The 15,664-nt window shown below is 37.6% G+C and overlaps 1 protein-coding gene across 1 annotated transcript in view; it reads right to left on the bottom strand.

Moving 5' to 3' along the window:
- FGF18 (fibroblast growth factor 18) overlaps positions 1-15,664 on the bottom strand; it is a 133,518-nt gene that overhangs the window by 23,323 nt on the left and 94,531 nt on the right. The gene's annotated exons all lie outside the window — the stretch shown is intronic.

Here is a 15,664-nt window from a genome sequence, read left to right as displayed (position 1 = left end):
GCTACTTTGTGTGGGAGCAAATAAAGCATTAGATTAGTAAGAAGATGGTCCTGTCACCTGTTTCAAATGGCATCGTGAGATGGGACAATAACTGCTGGCAAGAACTGGCATCTCAAATGGTGCAGCAAATCTTTTGAAAGGAAGTCAGGGCTTCCCATCACTCCCCTCCTTGTCAACTGTCTCAGAATGGCACTATCACCAAATAAAGCCAAGATGAGATTCCTCAAAAGATATTGTCCAAGAAAGTTCCTGAGATTATTTTCTTACTTCCCAGCTGCACTAGAAAAAAAGATGTCTGCTTGACTAATGTACTCTGAAAATTCTCCATATTAGGTTTTCCCTGCCCACACATTATCCTAATACACCAAAGATGGAACATACATTCCTTGAGTGTCTTTAATACCCATTTTATTATTTCTTTCAAAACAAATGGGTCCATGTTTTATCATGCACTGAAATTCATGCATTAAAACAACAGGGGGCAGCTCATCATTGTGGTCTCAAAAGTAAAAGGAATATGATACCAATTGCAGCTCACAATAGTAGAGCTCATGCCCAAACAGAGTGTGGCATGTGACATCTATGGGAAAATAATACATTGTACGATGTTCCAGCCACCCAAACCTGTCTTCTTTCAGTTTATTCCATTAATTTCTCTTTTTTGCACCTCTTCCCACCAAAATATGAGGCAGCCTTTGAAGCCACTGAGCAAGATTCAGGCCTTTTTAGGTTTTCTACTTTTCCTTAAGAGTTCTACTTTTCCTTAAGATTCACACACACACACACTTTTTACAAATCTTGACTTGTCTCTGAGCTTGTTTATAACTCCATCTTGTTTATGCAGAACACAATTTTAGCAATGGGAAGATCCATCTTTGGAAAACGAGTCTGCTAACCTCATGAAGATCTTTCTGGACGTTTTAGAATAATCTTTCTATAGTTTCAAAAGAGCATTTGTGGTGGTGGAAACAAATAAGGGCAAGTAATAAAAATTGCCAGGTATGTTCTTAATTTAAGTCCGTCAATCTATGCTGCAGATTTAGAATAAATAAGTTAACCTCGTCTGACCAAACCAAACTCAAACCCTAAATTAAAGTTGATCAAAGACGAAACACAGGGCAATTTATTCACATCATGGTTCTAAGCCCAAAGCAGGCCACCTTGACTGCAGAGAAGTGTAGTGAGCCAAGTTCCAGGAACCAGGCTCAGCAGTTTCACAGAGAGCCATGAACAGATGCTTTGGAAAAGAGATAGCAGGTGTTCCTTGGTTTAAAAAAAAATGCCTGCGAGGAAGATGTTAGCAGAGATGGTAAGAAAGACCCATAAGGAACAGGGAAACAGCTTTGCCAAAGAGTTGTGAGAAAGAGCTCTTTCTGGGATCCAAGAGAGCTGCTGCCAGTCAAAACAGATAACACTGGGCAGGGAAAGCCAATGGATTAACCCAGTGTGAGGAAAATTTGCCTGTTGGCCAGCATAACTGTACGTTAACTTTGCTGCTTCTGTCTGCCAGTGTTGCTGCAGTTATAGGTCAAATGCTCAGGGAATTCAATCCTTCAACTTTTTTTTTTTTTTTTTTGCTGTGTATAATGTTGACTGTCAGATAAAAACAATTTTTGGCAAACTCTGTCCTGTAGATTCAATAACAAATCCTAATGATAAAAAGATTGCCTACCTCACATCCTCCATTCTCTGGAGCCAAATTGTCAATTTCAATCATGTTAAAGCAAATGCCTCAGCCTCTTTTAAAATGCATGTGTACCTCTCCACTCCAAAATACTCCAAGGAAAGCTGGGCAGTTTCAAAACTACAAGATACATCACCTCACTCTTAAAGTAAAACAAGTATGAGTAATACCCAGGCTGATTTTAATTTGAAAAGTATCACCTTAAAAAGATGTCAGTTCCCTGCTGTGAAAATCAAAACCATCTGGATGGCGTGATTTCCAATAATTAATGTAGCTCTCCTTTGACACGGTGACTAATTAAAATATGATACCCCCTGTTTTTTTTCCAAGTACCACATTTGAATTACAATTACAATAAAGCGCCAATAAAATAATGGGAATAACTTTGGAAGAAATGAAACATACACTTTTTTGCTTTTTTGACTTGGCAAGGAATAATATAGATAAAGCTTTATGCTAGCAAGAATTAAACAAGGCAAAAGTGAAGTAGGTAACCTTTCTGGAAAAGCACAAGGAACAACTTCCAAACGTATCAAAACAAGAAGCAGTTGCCTCCAAGAAACAGGTTTGAAATGCACACAATTCAGAAACAACATACTGGAATGGACAAGAACACACCTATTACGAAAGAACTTCATCTCAGTTTAATCAACCACAAGTGATTCTTGAAAGCCTTATTCTCAGAGATCTCCAGAAGTTGTCGCTGTATTGTCATTTTTAATGAGACACAGGGGGACAGAATGAAATACCCATTTTAAACTTAACACCAGTTGATGATTTTATCCCCACAAAACAAAATGAAATTTATTTTATAAACTCACAACATTTTACAACAGGGCCGCTGGTATCCTAGTCAAAGCCCCAATGGGACTCCTTGCCTTGAAAAAAGGTTACCCTCCTCTAATGCAAAGATCATAATGTGAATTTGAAATGAGGCAAATGGAATTAGCCCATTTTAGAGGCTGTGAATCCAGTTCTGGGACAGATAAATTAGCCAATTAGATAATGGGGTACACTAAAGAAGGAAGTCCAAATTTCATTTATCATTGCTGTTCATATACCAATCATGAATATTTTTTGTCCTGTTGGAGTGCCAGCACCAATTGGCGCACTGCAGCCAAATTTCTTAAATTTGTATAAATTTGCATAAACAAATGAATAAGCCTGTACATGCTAGTGCCCTCCTACAGTTTTTCAACTTTTTAAAAAAGTCTTTATGGTAGAATACAGGTAGTCCTCATTCTATGACCACAATTGAGCCCAAAATTTCTGTTGCTAAGCGAGACATTTGTTAAGTGAGTTTTGCCCCATTTTACGACCTTTCTTGCCACAGTTGTTAAGTGAATCCCTGCAGTTGTTAAATTAGTAACATAGTTGTAAAGTGAATCTGGCTTCCCCATTGACTTTGCTTGTCAGAAAGTTACAAAAGGCGATCACACAACCCCGGGACACTGCAACCGTCATAAATATGAGTCAATTACCAAGCATCTGAATTTTGGACACGTGACCATGGGGATGCTGCAACAATCGTAAGTGTAAAAAATGGTCATAAGTCACTTTTTTCAGCGCTGTTGGTAACTTTGAACTATCTCGAAACGAACTGTTGTAAGTCAAGGACTATCTGTAATATTTCTTTAAGCAGCATCATATTTTCCATGAATTACCAAATGACGCATGTTTGTGAGATGGATATATAAATTTGCTTGATTGAAAGACACAGAGAAATAGATAAATACCGCTACAAGAGTGAGAATTACATATTATACTACAGAAACAAATATTACTGAAAATCTATAGATCTGACTTCTTTGCAGAATGGGAGGGGTATTTGCATGAGAGAAGGGGTGAAAAGGAAAGAGTACTTAACTACTGCAGCACAACTTCCAATCCTAGCTAAACTTAATCCCCAGGATACCTGGGCCCACATTTGCAAAATAAACATAGGCTGGAACTCAAAAGAATAAAAGTCTCAAGAGGAAGGAATTTCAGAGGAAAAAAATAGCAGGCAAGGGAAACATTATGCACATATATCCTTCTCCCAAATCAACCTCTTCTGAATCAAATGTAATGTATAGCCCACCATGAGATTTGTCTCTTGAGGAAAAAACCAACTGCAATGCACTCCTTCCATTAGCTAATTCAAGATTAGTGCCAACAGACTTGTAAGCAAATTCAATCACTGAGAAACAAACAAATGTATAATTCTTTTTATCTACACGGCATAAGCAACCACAATTTCAGATGCAGGTCCAGATAAACAGTCCCTACATCTTTCAACTGTGAAAATATTCAAAAAGAGTTTATTGTAAACAAATAATATATCACCACATGTGTAATGTACATATGTACCGTAAATGGTTGTGGCTGGATGGATTTAAGAGGTCCTTAGAAAGACAGAGGTGAGAAGTCTAAAAAACAGAAGTATATGGATATGGCGGAAGCAAGGATGATTTCCAAGGATAGAAAGATATGGAGAGGAATAGTGGATGGTGTTAGTGTAAACAAGATTTAGCCAAATTTCCTTCTCTTGTCTCCTGCATTTACTCTTTTTTGCTCTTATTGTTTCTGACTCCTTTTAAAGTTTATATCTAAAAATTTGGGTGCAGCAATTTGAGAATCCCTGGCAAAATAAATAGTTTCCTAAAGTATGCTGAATCTTATTGGAAATTTCCACAAGGATCTATTAATTTGCTTCTCCTGCAGCGTCTCAAACTGTATCTGGAGGGATCTCTTCTGAGGAGCATGGGGGCATGTGAAGGAATGGAAAGGCAACATAGTCTATTTTATGAATGAAAATTCTGTTCTCTTCATTTGGGATACAAACCAACTCTACCTGCAAAGAGAAATTGTCACTCAGTACCATTCAGAGGATCAGGTGAGCATAACTTGTGGAACTTGAATATTTCCTTTTCTGAAAATGATTTTGCAGAATTTTTAGCTGGCTTTATAAAACAAGTATAAATATATGATCTTGTTTTCTTTTAATTCAAATGCCTGTCCTATAAATAAAACTGTCTGCAGTATATTTACAAGTAGGTGAAAGGACAAATTATCTTGCTTTGATCACATAATACTTTTGGGTTAGTCTTGATGGCATTCATTAATAGTTTATTTCACTACAAGATAAAAAAAAACCCACCCTCAATTACATGGACGCCTAGGCTTTTTGGGAACAATAGAAATGTGGTTTTAACACTGCCCTCTTCCAGGATTAATTAATTAATTAATTTTATCCAAGAAGTCCTTGAATTTCCAGGTAAGCTCTCACCCTACTAAGGAAAGATCCCCCCTCATGCAGATGCTTAGAAATCACTGAATCCCAATAGAATTTTCTTGCTCAAAAATAATGTAAAAAACTCAGCCACTTCGGATATTTTTGGTGCATTAGGAAACAAGCCATACATTTCTATAAAGGGATCCTTTCTCTGCATAATATATGAAAATGTGTGAAGCAACTCTTAAAATACCCGAAATAGTATTTTCAGCCACAGCTCACATTTAGAACCCCAATTTGAAAGCTGCCATACATGATAGAAGGAGCCTATAAATAGTAAATATTATAAATAGTATGATTATATAAATCATATTCATCATTTTCCCTTTCCCCTTATTCTAGTGCATAGGGGATGTTGAAGCAGGAATTACTAAGGATGGGGCAGGGGGAGCGAGTATCTTCTCCACAATTTCTCATCTTGAGTTACAAAGCTGTGAATAACGCAATAAAAAGAAAGCAATGAAAATGATCTGTAAGAAAAATCTTGGATATGGGGTTAATATTTCCAATCTTTTCCCATATTTAATCATAAATAAATACTCTGTTCATTTTTTTCAAAGAGGGCTTAATATTCTCTTTCAGAGGAGGGTCTTGCCCTCAAGTCATTGGTACAGTCCACATTCCGCACTGAGATATGCTCAAAATAAGGGAAATTAATATTTTCAAAGGAGTAAGGAGGATAGGTTCAGCTGGTAAATCAAGGTTGACAAAGTGGCACAGTGGTGGGTTGCTCCCGGTTTGGTCCGGTTCTTACGAACCGGTAGTAACGTCAGCGGGAGGCTCCGCCCACCCACCCAGACGTCATCATGAACGATCTTGCGCATGCACAGAAACTTCTGCACGTGCGCTCCTGTTGCGAACCAGTAGTGGAGGTAAGTAGAACCCACCCCTGAAGTGGCACTCATGTAAAAATATCCTCATTTACACTACAGCTGGCTTCTGTTTCTCTCTCTGCTTTTTGAATCTACTTTAAGAATTAAAATAATCTAGCAGCCCACCATGGAGAAGAGATAAGAACAGAAATAGAGAGGGCCAAAATCAAACAATGATTTCCTTGATCATGTCCAAGAAGAATGGTCCTTTGCAGATGAAATATGCTGTAGCAGTTGTGTAACTTTCCTATACCATTATTGTTATTTCCTACACCATTGGACGATGTTGGAGAGAGATCCTCATGGAAAATATCTATCTATATTTCCGCTAGCAATAGCAATAGCATTTAGGCTTCTATATTGCCCCATAGCACTTTGCAGTGCTCTCTGGGTGGGTGACATTATTTACATATTGCCCCCAACAATCTCAGTCCTCATTTTACTAACCTCAGAAGTATAGAAGGCTGAGTCAACCTTGAGCCCCGTCAGGATTGAACTCCAGGCTAGGGTCAGAGTTAGCCTGCAATATTGTACTTTAACCACTGTGCCACCAGGGTTCTCCCTAAGAATCCATACCAACTTGATGGCAATTAATTCTGCTCCCGTCCAATAGTGACTTCATTCTGCCTTTCCTCCAGGAGTTCAAGGTAAAGCACATGATACTCGCCTCTCCAATATCTCCCACAACAACAACCCTGTGGGTTAGGATGAACCAACACACACACACACAGACAGACACAAAGATCCTCCCTCCCTTAACAAAAATCATCATTCAGAATCAGTTAGGAAGCAGTTTCCCCCGCCTAATAACATCTGTATGAAACCACTCTGCAAGTACTTTTGCCAAGTATGTTTAATGACTAGAATCAGACATCCACATGGGTAGATTTTAAATGGCTTTTATGGACTAAAGCTGAATAAAAATAATAAAATTGTTTTATTGGCTCAAAAATTATTCCAGATTTATAAATGGGATCACAAACATTCATTAGGCACAATTGTCCAATATATATATATTGCATTTCCCCCTTATAAAATGGTTAATCAAAGACCTCTATAAAAGTCCCTATACAGAAAATCCAGCATTATTTTCATATTGCTTTTCTCTCCAATGTGATCACTGGTTATTAAAAAAACAGGGCGTCCCAACCTCTATTATTTTATAAATGGCTAAATAGTGTGCATATTCAATGGATTTTTATGAGTTTCCATTTTGAGGGGAAGTCCCATTTACTAAAATAACTTTCAGCTTGCACTTGAAACCAAATCTAATGTCTGCTTGAATGAAGTGTGGAGAAAACAAAACAATTGGCAGTGAACAAGGGACAGAAGGAAGTTGCATGGTTTTATTTATAACCAATTTTATATACTCATTCCTAAAGAAGACCCATTTTCCCCCCATCCCCAAAAAAGATTTTCCTGTTGGCTTATAAAAATGCAGGTGATAACTACATCAATATATTTCAAAACATGATGGCAAAATTGTTGTAAGCGGATTTGAATAAATCAAAGTAAGTAACTAACAGAGGCTCTGCCTATTTTGTGTCTGTTTCTATGATTATCATTTGTTCTGGAGTTTGTTCATGCAGAGCACAGACTTTAACCATGTTCCATTAGGCTGTCATTTGAACATCTGATACATGTTGACTAGAGAGGCAGACTCTTTAGGAAGCAGTCTGAGCCACATTAAGGATACTCAGCCAGCCAGTCAATCTGTGCTTCAGAGGATTGGGCAGGAAGTCATGTAGGTTTAGAGTCCAGCAGAATCTCTGCTCATCACCTATCCTTTTTATTTCTGCTGCCAAAATAAAAGCTAGAAAAGAAGCTTGATATGGACAAAATGGACAGCAATAAATCCAATAAATAGATGATAGATAGATAGATAGATAGATAGATAGATAGAGATGGATGGATGGATGGATGGATGGATGGATGGATGGATGGATGGATGGATAGAGATAGGCAGACAGGCAGGTGGAAATAAAATTGCAGGAGAAAACCAAGTTATGTGATCATCTTCAAAGTGGTCCTAATTTTGGCCAGAGATTCAGTTGATTTCTATTTTTATTTATTTATTAAATTGGTATGTCGCCCATCTCCCCATCTTCTGTTTAACTAGAACTATATCATCAATCCATCTGGGGCAGCTCAGAAATCAATTCCTGTTGTACAGGAGGAGAAATAACAGCACACCATCTTCTCTTCCCACATCAATCTCTTTCTAGGCAACCTGTCCAGTGTCTCCAAGGTCCTGGGCTGTTATGATTATAAATGTTCCAAGCACAAGTTAATCCGGAGGAATGTGCTGAACATTTATAAGGGCCACACGAATTCAGATTACAAGCTATGCCTAATGTAGGAGGGTATTTTCTCTATATGGTGAGCAAGTTTTATTACTCTGTGCCCACTAATAAAAGTTGGAGGGGAAATGATTCATTTTACAAATGGGAATACTTATGTTTGTATATTTACTCAAAGGAACTCACTGTAACTTTTCTCTCCCAGCAAAGTGAGAAATATCCTGAAAATAAGTTTGTTCTCTGCTACTCTGCCCAGCAGGAAAGATTCTTGTGGATCTAGAATTCAGGGAATAAGGACAGAAGGGAAACAGTAATCACAAAGAATGAACAATAGTTGTATTTCATGCATTCCTAAAGCAAACAAAACATTCTCGGGCAAATTGAGGTAAAATATTGAGGTTTGAATTCAGAGAGGTTTTCCCTAAATGGGCACAGAAGAAAAACAGGCTTTGCTGCAGCCCATGCTATAGGTGTCTGTAGGGCTCCCATTCTTTCGTAAGATATACAGGTAGTCCCCGACTTACAACAGTTCATTTGGTGACCATTCGAAGTTACAACAAAGCGGGGGGAAAGTGTCTTATGACCGTTTTTCACACTTATGACCCTTGCAGCATCCCTATGGTCACATGATCAAAATCCAGACACTTGACAACTGGTTCATATTTATGACGGTTGTGGTGTCCTGGGGTCCTGTGATCAGCTTTTGCGACCTTCTGACAAGCAAAGTCAACGGGGAATCCAGATTTACTTAACAACCGTGCTACTAACTTAACAAATGCAATAATTCACTTAACAACTGTGGCAAGAAAAGTTGTAAAATGGGGCAAAACTCACTTAACAAATGTTTCACTTAGCAACATAAATGTTGGGCTCAATTATGGTCGTTACTCGAGGACTACCTGTGAAAGACAGAACTGAAAGATCTCCACTCTCTAAAGAACTCATTTATGCAAGTCAAGGTCGAACACATAGGGCCTTGAGCTTTTAGTGTTAGGGCATCGCCACCTACTGCTCCTGTGTAAAGACAATGCGTTCTTAGTGAGAGTTTTGAATTTTGCAAGTTATATGGCATTTTCTACTTGGGTTTGTTATTTAATAAGATGTCTTGCTTTCTCTCCTGCCTGATTATACAACATGTTTGAGAAACACAAAACAATGTTCCCTAGGGGTCTTTAGCATATTTAAGTTATACACTAAAATCCACCGTAACAATTTTGTATTATCCATCTTCAGTAAGCCAAGTCATAAATAACCTAATTCAGCTGAAAACATCACTTGCAATGCCATTTAAAATAGCTATTTAATCATATACAGTACAGGCACTGATGGAAAGCCAATTTTCCAAAGCATTATTAAAATTCACTATTTGAACAACTGAACTGTGCAGTCATTACGTTCTGGTAACTTTGTGATAGTGTGGTACATACAAGAAATAACCAGGGAACTGAGAAACATGCAAAAACTAACCTGGGGTGGAAATAATATTTTATCGGGACTTCATGGCTCTCTAGCGAGTTAGATACTAACAGTCCATACTTCCTAACCCCAGAGAAAGGCAGGTTTTTATTTCTTCCTAAATTCCCTGTGAACATGATGGGAAGGATCATCTTACATTCCCTGAGAGAAGAAAAGAAGGTACTACTGAAGACAAAAGAAGGGATGTGGAGATGCCAAATAATTGTAGACCTGGATGCCTTTCAAGATTAACCATTAGTTGGTGGGACACTTTGTGGAATTCTAACTCAATTTTTGTAACATTTAATCAGGGCTTCTTTTTAGTTTCTTCTCTGTTCAGTTACTTGCTCGCTCCCCCGCAACTCATCTCCATCCAGAGATGATGTGGCCTATTTTTCCATTGCTGTTCCTGAGATTGCTGTTTTGAGATATCAAATTGCTTCGTTATCATGCCCAGTCCTGTCCACAACTGTCACTCACAGGAATCATTTGAGCAAAGTGTTCACTTCTTAATATCAGCCTTCCCCCAGCTGTTGCCTTCCAGATGAGTTGGTCCCATAATTTATAGATACAGAGGGATCCTAGGTGGCAATTATGGGAATTATATTGTAATCCCGACCGATTTGAAGAGCAGGGATTGAAAAAAGCCGCTGAAGACATTGCACAGCAAATAAGAAACCTTGGCTAATGAAGCAGCATGATTGAAAAAACTCATTAACAACTCAGTTTTAGGTACTTAGAAGGCAACATTAACTTGTATGATGACACTGACTTCCAAGAAAGTGCAGATAGCATTTCCCTTGATTAGGCACTGCTATCTCTTCCAGGAGGTGAGTCCCCTCAGCCAAAGATATTATCCAGAAGGTCCTTGCCGGTCTCTTTTTTCTTCAATTTGAGGAACAACTTCAGAAGTTCAGTGTTGTATTATTTATTTACCCATGTATTTATTTAACAAATTTATATAGCTGCTGAGCTCACACTTCTAACAACATTTTTTAAAAATCCATCATATAATTAAACTATTTTATCCCATTTCCCATGGCAGCAACAATGTTAATATCAGATTAGCCACTTAATCGGCTAATTGATTGTCAGCCCGCTGACAAAGCCACATTTTTAGGGCCTTTTGGAAAAACAGCAGAGTGGGGCCACCCATACTTGGGGATAATGATGTTCCATAGGGTGGTGGCCACTACGGAGAAGGCCCTTTTTGTGGTCATACCAATCGAGAATCGAAGAACTTGTTACATGCTCTGCCTTCCCATCCTAGTGGGCCAGTAGATTCAATAGCAGAGAGGTAGTCTTTCAAATAACTTGATCCCAAGGTATGCAAGGCTTTAAAGCTGATAACCAGAACCTTTAATTATAATTTTATATATAACTGATCAGGGTCTGCAATATTGCCAAAGATGCTGCACATCCCCTCCATAACCAGTTTTCTTTGTTATGGAAGGAGGCTTCAAGGTATTTGAAGCAGAACAACTACATTCTGTAAATGCTTTGTACCAAATAGTATCAACCTTCTTAACTTATCTCTATCTGTCTCTGTCTGTCTGTCTATCTTATTCTTTTGAGGATGGGCATCAGAATTTTAATGTATGCTATTATGTATATAGAAAAGTGACAATAAAGCAGCAGTGAAATCCACTTACCTTCGCTAGCGGTTCAGGATTGGGAGTGCGCGGGAGTGTGTGGGTGCTACACATGCATGTGCCTCTTATGCGCATGCACAGAACTTTCTGCACATGCGCAGATGGTTAAAAATGGGACGTAATGACGTCCTGGTGGGTGGGCGGAGCCTCCCACCGCCAGCACTATTGATTTGGCGAGCCGGATAGAACCAGGGGGATTTCACTGCTGCAATAAAGGTTCTCTCACTCACTCGCTATATATGTATATACAGTACGTATTACACACACACACCACACACACACACACACACACACACACACACACACACACAATATTTTTTCTTCTCATTATTTTGTCTATTACTCCAGGGTAGAAGCTCATCGGCACTATTGCTCTTCCAGGTCAGCAGCTTGTCTCCTGTTCATTTACTGCCTCATAGCAAACGAAAGAAATTGACAGGAAACCCATGAGTGGAGGTAAAGGGTTGCTAATGTGTTTCCTATGAGAGCTGAAGGGCCGGAAATTGCAACTTCCCAGGCAAGAAGATCAATTGTACATCAGCATCTCAAGCTGGTGGGATTGTTTCTCATCTATAGTTCTGATGCTGCTATAGTTGGATGCTATCATGTTGCCAAGTGATAACTTACCAGACTGCCCGTGATTAAGAGTTGCATAGTATTAACTATGTTGGATAAGCCAAAAGGTTCCTTTCGTTTAATGAGAAAAAGACTTTCCATCCTCAAAACCAAACCCTTCGGTTGGAGGAAGAAATATTGGGATTTCAAAATAAAGATCCAACCCTGAGTTCAGTCAGACCAAACTGACATGCTTTGCCACAAGAGATTCTACCCTGGTGCAAATTCACAAAATCTAAAATCCAACGTTCTCCACTCCAGTATTCATGTAAAATAAACAGGCATATTAAAAAAAGAGGGTAAGTTTTGGAAAGCTGCCTAACAAAAGAGTACATATTAGGACTGGTACATTTCTTTAAAATCTTATTTTAGAAAATGTTGCACATATAATTTGGCTTATTAAAAAGAACCGTGTACAAAGTTGGGAAAGAGAATGAATTATTTTTTTCTGGCATTTTTAATGGCAAAAAAGAGAAAAGATCATTATTTACTTTTTGTCACATTTATAGACCACTGAAATCCCCAAGATTTCTTGGCTGTTTACATGTCATACAAGGTTTTTTTTTTTATCTGCCAACAGAATAGAAGGAAAATTAGTTTTCTGCAGGCATGTAAAACCAATATTACCAACTCTACCAAAAATAAATTATATATATTTAGCTGTCATTTAGCTAATAGAACATATAATAGCATATATCTAACGACACCAACGAGGCATAGATTGAGCTTAGGTTGGTCATCTTTATAGGCCACACATATACTTCTATTGTATTATAAATCTTTAAAAAAAACCCTCTTGGGATATTTTTGTTTGTGTGTGTGTGTTTATTTATGAAACATTACCAGGGTTTGAATTTAAAGATTTGTTAAGTGAAAGGAAAATATCTACAGATACTTACAGAAGAGCATACTGTTATTCAAGGGGTTCCACATGCTTCAAAATTATTCAGAAGAAATGTTTCAGAGTGACAGTGAGCACAACTCTGTGCCGTTCATGAAAGCCGATAATAATTATCCAGGCTTTCATGGGGTGGGGAGGGGGGGAAGATGTTTCTGTGCAAGAATCACATTAAAGATAGAAGAATACTTCTTTAAGCACTCAGAATGAAGTTGATAACAGCAGTAGTAAAGATAGGGTAAGATTTTCCATAATCTCTTAAAGAAACAAAATATAAAAATGCTAACCCTGGAGCAGACAGTTAGAGTTTAGAAGTCGTGGGCTCATTTATTTTTTCCCCTTCCCTCCCATTTTGCAAGCAAATCTGGCATACATATTTTACCTGGCTTTTCTTTAACAAAATATTTGCCCAAATAAGAAAAAAGTAGATTACTCAGATGATGGCAAGGCTTCATATTGATAAACTATAAGCAGTAAATTATAAAGAGGTCTTCAAACTTCACCTTGAATGCAGAGAGCAAACTGAGATAACAATATTATGGAGCAGATCAGAACCAAGAATAAAGGAATGAAGGAATAAAATATCTGATGCAGTTTTCTGGTGTTTTTCACCTCCTACTTACTGTCCTGGACATAATCAAGAGATACAATTACATTTTCAAACGTTTCCTAGGATATATCTGTCTGCTCTAGGAAACCATCTGGCATGCACTGATTTTATTTATTTAAATTTAAATGTATATGTTACCTGATTCCCAAAGACTCCAAAGTTCATAAACAAAAACATTAAATACAAAAAAAGTACAATAACAGGCAAAAATGAAAAATAAAAAAATGCAAGGATGACAAAAAAACAACAACACCCAGATAGGAACAAAAAAAAAAAAACCACACACACACAACCCAAGGGATCTTCACTCACCCTCACCAAAAGCAAGGATTTTGTCAGTGTTTTTACAACTCTTCCTGTTCAACTGGTCTAGAAGCTCCAGACATGCAAAGCATCAGTTAATACATCCTAGAAAGAAGTCACCTCAAAATATGAACTTACGAACATATAACAACAGGATTTGACGCTGGGCTACACTAGGTTCAAATCCACATTAAATATGAAGCTGGTTATTTGAGGCCAGTCATTAGATAGTTGTGGGAATAAAAGAGGAAAGCAGTTTCTTATATAATCCATACTCTTCAGAGCAGAAATACAGAAGCACAGAAAATTGACAGCAGCAGAAAAAGATCTAATTGTCCATTGAGTCTGTCCTTTGAGGTTTTTTTTTAATTAATTAATTTATTTATTTAGATTCTTTTTTTAATTTTTTTGTTGGATGATGGGTGTGTATTAAGCCCAAGCATGCTTAAACTCAATTTCTGACGACTGAACCACTACCTCTGACTGGAAATTTGGTGCAAGCTTTCATTACTCTTTCTGTGATATAATATGTTCTAACATTACTCATGAACTTCCCTCCTGTTGATTTAAGATTATGCCCCATGTTCTTGATTTTTGCTTAATATTGGAAACACTGACTTCTAGAACCTTATTCCAATCCCACCCTTAATATATTTAAAGGTTTCAATCATGTCCCCACCACCTTTCCTTTTTGTTCTGTTCTCAGGCTGTACATATTAAGTTCCTCCAAACTCTTCTGACACGTTTTGTCCCTCAGATCTTGCGCCATTTTTGTTGCCATCAACTAGATTTTCAGGCCATTTGGCTTTTGAGGGGGGGATGTTCAAAATGTTGCCTTTCAAATTAAATGAAAGCAAAGCAAAGATGTGAGCATAACAGAAACTGATTTGAAGGGATTAGATTTAGATTTTAATTAAGTAATTGAAATGAAATTAAGACAGTAACAGATGTGTAGTAATCTGGATATGGAAGGCATTTCCATCTGTCCTTAGCCATTGTCAGATCACTTCCTGGTCCAGATGAGCTTGACAGTTACCCAGGGTCTCCGCAGTGTGAACAGACCCATTAAGTCTATGCTCCGCATCTTATGGGTCCTGATGGTTTCTAATAGGCACTTAGGGTTTTCCTCAGCAATCACAGTTCCTTTGAGGGTCTGCTCAATTCTATAGCAAGTTAAAGAAACACCATCTGGTAAAGGCCATTTGAAGCTGAATATGGATCCCAAAAATTCAAGGCAAGAAAAGGTTTTAGACAAAAACAAAGCAATAATGTTGTTACTGTAATTTTTATAAAATGTATAATTGTATGCAATTTCTAATCTATACAAATACTCAAAATAAAATAACAATCTATCATTTTCTGTGTTTTCCTTCTATGCTCATGTGTATTTCCCATTAGGATGATTTTTTTTTTTAGTTGAATTGTATTGGACTGTCAGGCAACTAAGCATGGAAATATTTGAATTACTGAATATTGTTTTTGAATTTCAACTCCAGTCCCCCCTTTCTGGGTTTTACCCACCATCACACACGTACCTAATGAATTCTAGGAGGTGTCTGTAGCACCTTTTCCAACTAACTATTTTTTTTAAAATGCCTACACTTTTCTGAACTATACCTTACTTCCCTCTACTTATCTGGTGAACTGCAGCCCACATGTTATGGCTTTGAATAAAATTGTTAAAAGTGCTACTTCTTGGAATTTTTTCTCTCCCTCCCCCCCCCCTCTCTGACAATGTAATTACTTTTAGACATTCAGAGAAGAAAATCATAATCTGCTTTAGATGCCTCATCTCACTTTTGAATTTCCTAGAACATTAGGTTATAAATTAAAATTATCAACAACATTAAAACATTCTCGATATTTAGTTCTTTAGTCTGACCAGTTAGCATAACAACTCTATGGTCTGGCAGTTCTTTTTAAAAAATTGTATGTTGTTTCAATACACTGCTTTGAGAAATTGCTGATATCTGAAAACCAGTTTTCTGTAAATATGCATTA

The sequence above is a fragment of the Pantherophis guttatus genome, chromosome 1, assembly GCF_059756535.1.
Source record: "Pantherophis guttatus breed Tessera chromosome 1, ASM5975653v1, whole genome shotgun sequence".
Classification (NCBI taxonomy): domain Eukaryota; kingdom Metazoa; phylum Chordata; class Lepidosauria; order Squamata; family Colubridae; genus Pantherophis; species Pantherophis guttatus.
This window is presented reverse-complemented; position numbering and strand designations above follow the sequence as displayed.